Source organism: Arvicanthis niloticus, chromosome 18, assembly GCF_011762505.2.
Source record: "Arvicanthis niloticus isolate mArvNil1 chromosome 18, mArvNil1.pat.X, whole genome shotgun sequence".
Lineage (NCBI taxonomy): Eukaryota > Metazoa > Chordata > Mammalia > Rodentia > Muridae > Arvicanthis > Arvicanthis niloticus.
This window is the reverse complement of record NC_047675.1, coordinates 27929029-27937512: the sequence shown is the minus strand read 5'-3', so window position 1 is coordinate 27937512 and position 8484 is coordinate 27929029. Positions and strand designations below refer to the sequence as shown.

Here is an 8484-nt window from a genome sequence, read left to right as displayed (position 1 = left end):
TATTCTGCCAAAGCAAATAGCGCAAGAGAACGCAGTTCGGAGGAGGAAAGGGTTTGTTTGGCTTACAATGCCAATTTACTGTCCAACATCGTGGGGAAAGAAACTTGGAATTCAAATAGGTAGTAACATCACATCCGCATTCAACAGTGAGGATATATACAGCAGTGAAAACGTGTATCCTTGCGTGTTTGGTCTCACCAAGTTTCGCCTTTCAGATAGATGAGAACTCCACACCTAGTGAGTGGTGTTACTCGTAATGGGCTAGATCTTCCCATGTGCATTAACAATAGAGGAACCCAAGACATGGCTATATATCTATGTAGTTCTCTGTTAAGGTTCTCTTCTACTTAGTACAAGCTTATGTCAAATTGACCATTAAACAAAGAGAAAACTTCCCCATGTCTAATACTCTTTCTGTGTCTTCTAGTTAGCTATGGATTTAGTAGATGATTTATGGTCACTTCCAGAACGTTCTTGCCCCCTTCAATTGAATACTGTAATTATTTATTATTACATTTCTCCACATGTTGTATGTCAATGAAAATATTTAGATACAGTTTTGCTGTCAGGAAGTCACTCTTTAATGACAAAGGGAATACTGAATAGCAAAAACTGAACATAACAAAACTGAACATATCATGACTGAACATATCAAGAAAATAAGAAATTGAACATAATTTCAGAATAACCACAAATTGGTATGTAATGTTATGGTAAAAGATAAGCAAAAATCAGATCCACAAACCAGAAAAATGAGTTTTATTTTATTCTATTTTTGTCATAGGAAATCATTGTATTCTTTTAAACAAAACAGAATTGAGGTTTTGTACAAAGTATCTTTTATTTCCCAGATGTAATTGTTGTCTTAGAGGCTTACTGCTGAATAAGCTCATTCTTTCTAGAATTTTTTTCTGAACTCTGGCTGGCTGATTCAATTCAGCTGTTCTTGCTCAAAATCTTCTCCAATCTAACTGATTTAATCAGGCTTCTCAGTTTCTTACTGAACTGCTCTGCTTGACCTAAAACTATCTCTGAGAATTTGTTCTAATCTTCTGGCTCCTTATTATTGTCTGACTAAAACTAACTCTGCTGACCTGCACTGAACTGCATGAACTGACCAGGGAACTCCACTGCACTGCACTCATTGCAGTGACTCCCAACTGACTCAACTCTAAGATCACTAACCAACTGAACTTTCTTTCCCTGCCTTCCTCTTAAATAGCTTTTCTCCTGAGAGTTGGATATATCCTAGTTCTGTATTATTCTGTCAAAATTTCTGACTCATTACTTTTTCTTTTCCTCAATTACACATCATTCAATCATGGCCTTTTCTTTCTACAAACCGATTTTACCATAAAGGTGTGTACCAAGGGTGTGTCTGTATTCCATCTAGAGAGATGATAGGTATGTGGGATGTTTACAGTCCAGACAGATCACACAAACCCAGAAGGACTTTTGATGTAATCAGAGCAGCCATGATGCTGGATTTCTCTCCATCTTCCCCCTTTCTGTTGTAGTTAAACATGTACAAAGTTTATTTATTATACTAGAAGCATATCAATCTCACACATGTAATTATCTGGATGTTCTTATGAAGATCTGTTCATGCAGTGATCCTCCATAATTGCAGTCCTACCCATTTGTTCTTAAGCAATGTCCATTTCTGTATCAAGTTTTTCTCTCTGACAGTCTGATGATCTGTCCTTCTTCAGCTGGTTTTGTGAGCTGTCCCCATACATGGGTGCTCAGCTTTCTGTATCATCTGTCTTGCTGTCTTTCTGCATCCCTTTCTTTCTTGAGTTCTGCCTTTTATGTAGAAGTTTCTCTTATTTGGATTGGATCTTTATCAATGTCGATGGAACACATAGTATTTCATCACCTGTGTAAATATAGGAAAAACTTCTTTTCCAAAGAAATACATTCTCTAATGTCCATTCTGATATTAAAACTTCTTAAAATATACAAGTTCTTACCACAACCCCTGCAGTAGCTGTCCCTGCTCCTGCTGTTATGGCTTCTGAGAACATGCGTGGGCCTCCCACATACTATGATCTCGGGCAAGTCCACCAGGGATGTCGTCACCAAGGGCTACGGTTTTGGCTTAATAAATTTGATTTGAAAACAGAGTCTGAGAATGGATTGGAATTTACCAGCTCAAGCTCTGCCAACACAGAAACCACCAAAGTGAACAGCAGTCTGGCAACCAAGTACAGAAGAACTGAGTATGGACTAACATTTATAGAGAAGTGGAACACAGACAACACTCTGGGCACTGAGATCACTGTGCAAGACCAGCTTGCTTGTGGATTGAAGCTCACCTTTGATTCATCTTTCTTGCCTAACACTGGGGTAGGAGGAATGCTAAAATCAAGACAGGGTACAAGAGGGAGCATATCAACCAGAGCTATAATGTGAACTTTGACATCACTAGGCCCTCAATCCGTGGCACTCTGGTGCTTGTCTATGGGGGTTGGCTGGTTGGCTACCAGATGACTTTTGAGACCACGAAGTCCTGAGTGAGCTAGAGCAACTTCGTAGTTGGCTACAAGAGGGATGAACTCCAGCTTCATACTAATGTGAATGACGGAACAGAGTTTGTGACTCTATTTACCAGAAAGTGAACAAGAAGTTGGAGATTTCTGTCAATCTCACCTGAACTGCAGGAAACAGTAACACTTGCTTTGGAACAGCAGCCAAGTATCAGGTCGACCCTGATGCCTGCTTTTCAACCAAAGTGAACAACTGCAGTCTGATTGGCTTAGTGTATACTCAGACCCTAAACCAGGTAGCAAACTGATGCTGTCAGCCCTGCTGGATGGCAAGAACATCAATGCAGGCAACCACAAGCTTGGTTTAGGATTGGGATTTTAAGCATAAATGAATATTGTACAATCATTAATTTAACCTATTTTGCTGCATAGCTACCTTCAGAATTTAGTGTACCTTTTAATGTTATGACCAGGTCAGCCCAGTCCATCAACAGGTTCTCCAGAGCAGGAGTGAGGATTAAAAAGAAAAAAAGACAATTAGACAACATTGTAGCATGACCCCAGCCAGTTCTGAGGCTAAGGTCTGTTTTCTTTTTTTCCAATCTGCTTTTATGCCATTTTAATTACCTATAAGTATTAAGGTCAGTTCTAGGTTGAGGAAGTAGCAATACGATAGAAGCAAATAGTCAAGGAACAAGCAAGGAAATAAACAAAGTCCCATGATCACTCCTGTGAACGTTTCTAAAGGCTTATCAGGATGACCAAAATATCTGAGCCTACTTCCCAGTCCTATGCTGAAGTCATTTTCATACCTGAAGCTTACTTCTTTGTTCTAGCCTAAGATTTAGATTCCTACCTGAATTTACTTCCATATTTTAGCCTAAAATTAGATTCCTGCCTGAACTTACTTCCTTGTCATGGCCCAATGTCAGATTCTTGCCTGAAGCTCATTTCCTTGTCCTTGGACAATGTCAGATTCCTGCCAAGAGGGCCCCAAAAACTCTCCACAGTACTGTAGGTTGAGGGCGCGAGAGTTAATAAAATACTGTGCTAGACCCCCCAGGCTAAGGATGGCTTTAAAGTGTTTACAATTTCAGAAGTAAATCAGAAACTCCATTCCAGAAAGAGTCCTTTTCATCTGTAGGCATGGGTTCTATAGATGCCAGGCTGCAAGGAGAAACAGGGAACATGTGGGCCATTTGTAAATCTGCATCCACTCCCCAGATAAAATTGTAACCTCCTGAGCCAGCACTGAGCTCTGGTGTCCCAAATCCTATCTGCTTGGAATCCTGTACACACCAATGTGAAAGAAATGTTTTTAGACAGATTTCCATGCCCCTGTTCCCACCATGCCTTTTTCCCATCCTAGCTTATCAGTTACCTGTTTCACACCAAAAGTAGTCCTTAGGGTGTTGTTAGCTATTTCTTTTGTGCCAATTTAGGATGGAGAAGGGTGGGGATAATGATGGAGCCAGTCACTCAGGACTTAATTTTTCTTTGTGTTGTGGTATGCTTTTTTTTTCTTCTATTTTTAAATTTCTTATTTTTGCCATTGCACCAGAGTATGAAATATTTCCTACCAGGTTCTATGTCTCAGAGCTGGGCTGGTGATTGTGGTCATACCCTGACAACACTAGGGATCTCAACTGACTCCTCTTGTATACTCACTAACACTTTTTAGCAGTTTAATCGGTATTTATAGAGTCTTCCATTTTGTGTGGAATTATCCCCTCCCCTTCAAATGCTGTAATTAACATCACTTAAAATAAAATGTGAATAAAATACTGAAACCTCTCTCTGTCTCTCTCTCTGTCTCTCTCTCTGTCTCTCTCTCTCTCTCTCTACACACACACACACACACACACACACACACAAGTTGATCTTAATCAACATGTTTTTTTTCTACAATCCAGTATGTTTCATCAGTTGTTGTTCTAGCCATTGGCATTCCAAAATTTAATGTTAATAAGGAACTATCCAGCTATCCAGTCTATTTCTAGGAGTTTTTGTTCCCCCTTTCTGTTTATTAAGCATCTCCTTTAAAGTGCGATTCGATCTCTCCATAATTGCTTGACCTGTTGTACTGTACTGTATACCTGTAACATATATTATTTTATAAAGAGCAATAAAGCCATTTTATTTTGCTGGAAACATATGTAGAGAAATTTTCAAACTTCATTTGTAAAAAGTATCCCCATGATTGACATTACTTCAAATAAATATGCAATTACAGAATCAGCCTTCTCAGAACCCAAAGCAGAAGCACATTGAAATCCTGAATATGTATTAATGGTATGATTTACAAATTTTAGTTTCCAAAATTCTGCAAAGTGATACACATCCATCTGCTAAACTTTATTTCTTTGGGTACCCTTTGTGTTTCTCCCAGCACATAACGGAACCTCTTTATATAAAAAACAAGTAGGACATTTTGTTGTTTGACTAATTTCCTTTAAAAACATCATTCACTCACATAAACATCAGTGCGCAGTACTAATAAGAGCAGCGGTAACAGATAGCATAGGAAATTCTTATGGCCCTAATGAAGTCATGTAGCATTGCTGAGTGTCATAGGATAAAAATTGAAAAAGAATAGGACTGAATATGAGGTATGTGTGGAAAAAATTCAAGAAAAATTATATTGGTAGCTAATTCAACAATTTTTCTCTTTCTTGATGTGGGAAGACAGGGAAGAAATAAACTCAAAGTAAGGTAGGTGCGTATGAATCACAAGTGTTAAATTTTTTACTGTGTATTATTTTCTCTGAAACATTGAGTGAAAAAATATGTCATTTTACTTTAAATAAATGATTTATAGAAGGTTTGGAATAAAACTAAATATCCCAAGTGAGGGCAAAAACCAGTTCATAGGAATAGAACTATACACATGTTACAGATTTGATGTCTCTTAATTTCAAACTTTTTCTCATGTTACTTTTTGTGACCACCAATTATAATATATAACTTATAATTGTTTTTCTCATAATTTTCTCCTCAGCTTCTATTTAGATTATTCTTGGTTTAATATTAAAATATGTGCTTTTTTTGGTTGAATATTACAGAAGGACACCATGCTGACATAATCTCTTCTGCAATACTAGTACGGTAACTAGAATGGCTTTAACGTCTTTTGTCTTCTTGCCTAACTGAGGCTTTTGGTGTGTTCTGATGTGTACATGGATAATAAACCCCAAAGCAGAAGATCTTATTTATGCAGGCATGTTCATCAACTTTGTAATCACTGTGATTACTAATGTAGACCATGAGTAATCAGTAATGAGTTTGCCAAGATGACACAGAACCTAGATAACAATGGGTTGCAAATCAACTTGCAAATTTAACTGTACCAAAATTATAAGGACAATTATGCAATATACTTATGATAGCAGAAAGTTCCTCAGACTAATAATAAGTGAAAAATCAGTTCCAAATTCATGTAATGCTTAGCAAAAATAAAAGTATATAATACCAGGGAGATATCTAGAGGAGAAAACCAGAGAATTTCATACCCTATATTCTCAAAAGAACAACAGAAACCTTAAAAGCAAGTGTGCCATCAACAGTAAGGTAGGTCCAAGACATTAATCGGAAAACTTTTTACTTCCTGTTAGTGTCGCTGACACTGATTCCTTATGCTTTTAAACTTTATTTTAACATTTATATGTTAAATTTAGTTCTCTTTTTATATTGTTTTTACCAACATAAAACTCTCTTGATTGTTTAGAACCATGTCTTCCATGTTTGAATTCAACAATCTTCCCAATATAACCAAATTTCCAAAGCGTTGTGAATTTCATGTTGCAATTTTAGAATTCACAAGTATACACAAATACAAATAGAGTAAATATCAAAACATGGGAATAAAATGATGTCCTTTCTTCACTCATTAGCGTTTTACATTGAACCAGAACACAGATCATTCTAGTGCTTTCTTATTATCCTTAAATATTCCACTATCTCTTCTAATGTCATTCATTCAGAGGAACTAGAAAGAATTTTTTTTAAAAAAAACTTTGAAACAAAACCAACCGCAAAACAGATTAATTACTTCTGTAAAAGTAATCAGATGTTATTGAAACTTGTCAATCTAAACAAACTTTAGTCCAAATGAGTGCTTGCATATAAAAACCCAAATTATTTCTCCAGGTCAGAAGCAAGAGACACCTAATAAATAAGCCAACCATTGGAACGATCATGGGGTCCCCAATGGAGAGGTTAGAGAAAGGACTTGAGGAGCTGAAGGGGTTTGAAACTCCATAGAAAGAACAACAATATCAACAGACACCCCAGAGCTCCCAGGGACTAAACCACCATATGGGGGAAGAGGTCCTTGGTCCTGTGAAGGCTGAATGCCTCAGGTTAGGGGAATATGTGGGCAGGGAGGCTAGAGTGGCTGGGTGGGAGAACACCCTCATAGAAGCAGGGGGAGAAGGAATAGGGTAGAAGCTTTCTGGGGGAAGGGAAACCGAGAAAGGGGATAACATTAAAATATAAATAATGAAAATATCCAATCAAAGAAAACAGGATCTTTTGGAAAAAATAGAAGCTGAATAAGAAGCTATGAGATCAACACATTCTAATTTTATAAGTAACTACAAAATTAAATGATTGGCAACTGTGTGGCACTAGCATACTGTGAGACATCAATAGAACAATAAGAGAGTCTAACTTTAACCTTTGATATCAATCAAGTTGTTGACAAAGGACAGTTTGCAGCAGAAATGAAGGAAGGTTTAATATTCACAAGAAAGAATGAAGTTAGAATATTTTACTCATGTTATTTAAAAAATATTTTATGGCTATATTCCCAAGTAAACAAGCATTTGAAGAAATATTGATGGAACCCAATTAATAATTCATAATATCTATATTGTACAGATCATGAATGTGCCCTTTGACAGATGACTGCTTAAGTAAGTCTTGTCATACACATCTGACAGGATATTATTCAGCCCTAAGAAGAACATAAGTTAACATATGCTACAAAATATAGTAACTATGATTTTACTACACTAAGTCAATTAACTATATACAGAAAGAAAAATGAATGATACAACTTGTAGTAGTAATTTAGAGTTGTAAAGATAATGAAAAGTAAATTAAACACAATGACAGTTTCTAGGGCAGGAGAGAAGAATGGGTATTTATTTTGGTAAACACAAAATTTCGATTTTATAGAATTGAAGAATAGATTTATAGAGATGTATAGTCTTGACGGTTTTACATCAGTCTGAAAGTACTGAATGTGAAAACTGAATACCTCACATGATCTATATGATAAATCATTTGTTTTTTGCAATCTACCACAAAACAAAGGAACAGAAAATTTATTTGAGTTATCAAGAACATTTTATTTTTACAAGAATATCTTAGAAAGTATTAGAATCATTAATTTGTCAAATCCTCTTAACTGGGATTGTGAACGTAAAAGTCCACATGATTTGTACTTCTCAGCTTCAAATATCCCACAGACATTCCTGCTTAGTGTGGGGAATCACCTTCCATCCCTTTTCTTTCTCTGCATCACAGAGGAACATCCTTCTAGACACTCTAAAATACATTTCAGCTCATAGCATGTAACCTAAGACATGGACCAAAGCCTAAATGGGGTTATTACCACTTCAAATGGGAAACAAACAAACAAACGAACAAAATATCGCAAACTACATGGCATTGGGCATTTTGGATCACCTAATTTCAATGCATTTTTTTCAATCCATTCAATTGCATTGCATTGAAATGGGAATTTCTACAGTATTAAAACTTTTAGACTATGTAAGATCTTTCAAACTCACTCTCTCTCTCTCTCTCTCTCTCTCTCTCTCTCTCTCTCTCATTCTTACATAATATATTACTATTTTATAGCTTCTAATTCTTTTGAGTTTGTAATTCAATAAACAGATCAGGTAATTCTCATATTGGCAAGAAAATTAAATCTATTTACTAGAAAATATAACTAATTCTCAAGTTTCAATATGAAGTACTTGTACATTTG

General features: G+C 36.2%; 1 pseudogene; it reads left to right on the top strand.

Annotated features, from left to right (window-relative positions):
• The first annotated feature begins 2025 nt into the window (after nucleotides 1-2025).
• On the top strand, nucleotides 2026-2871 carry LOC117723491 (non-selective voltage-gated ion channel VDAC1-like; annotated as a pseudogene).
• The last annotated feature ends 5613 nt before the right edge of the window (nucleotides 2872-8484 follow it).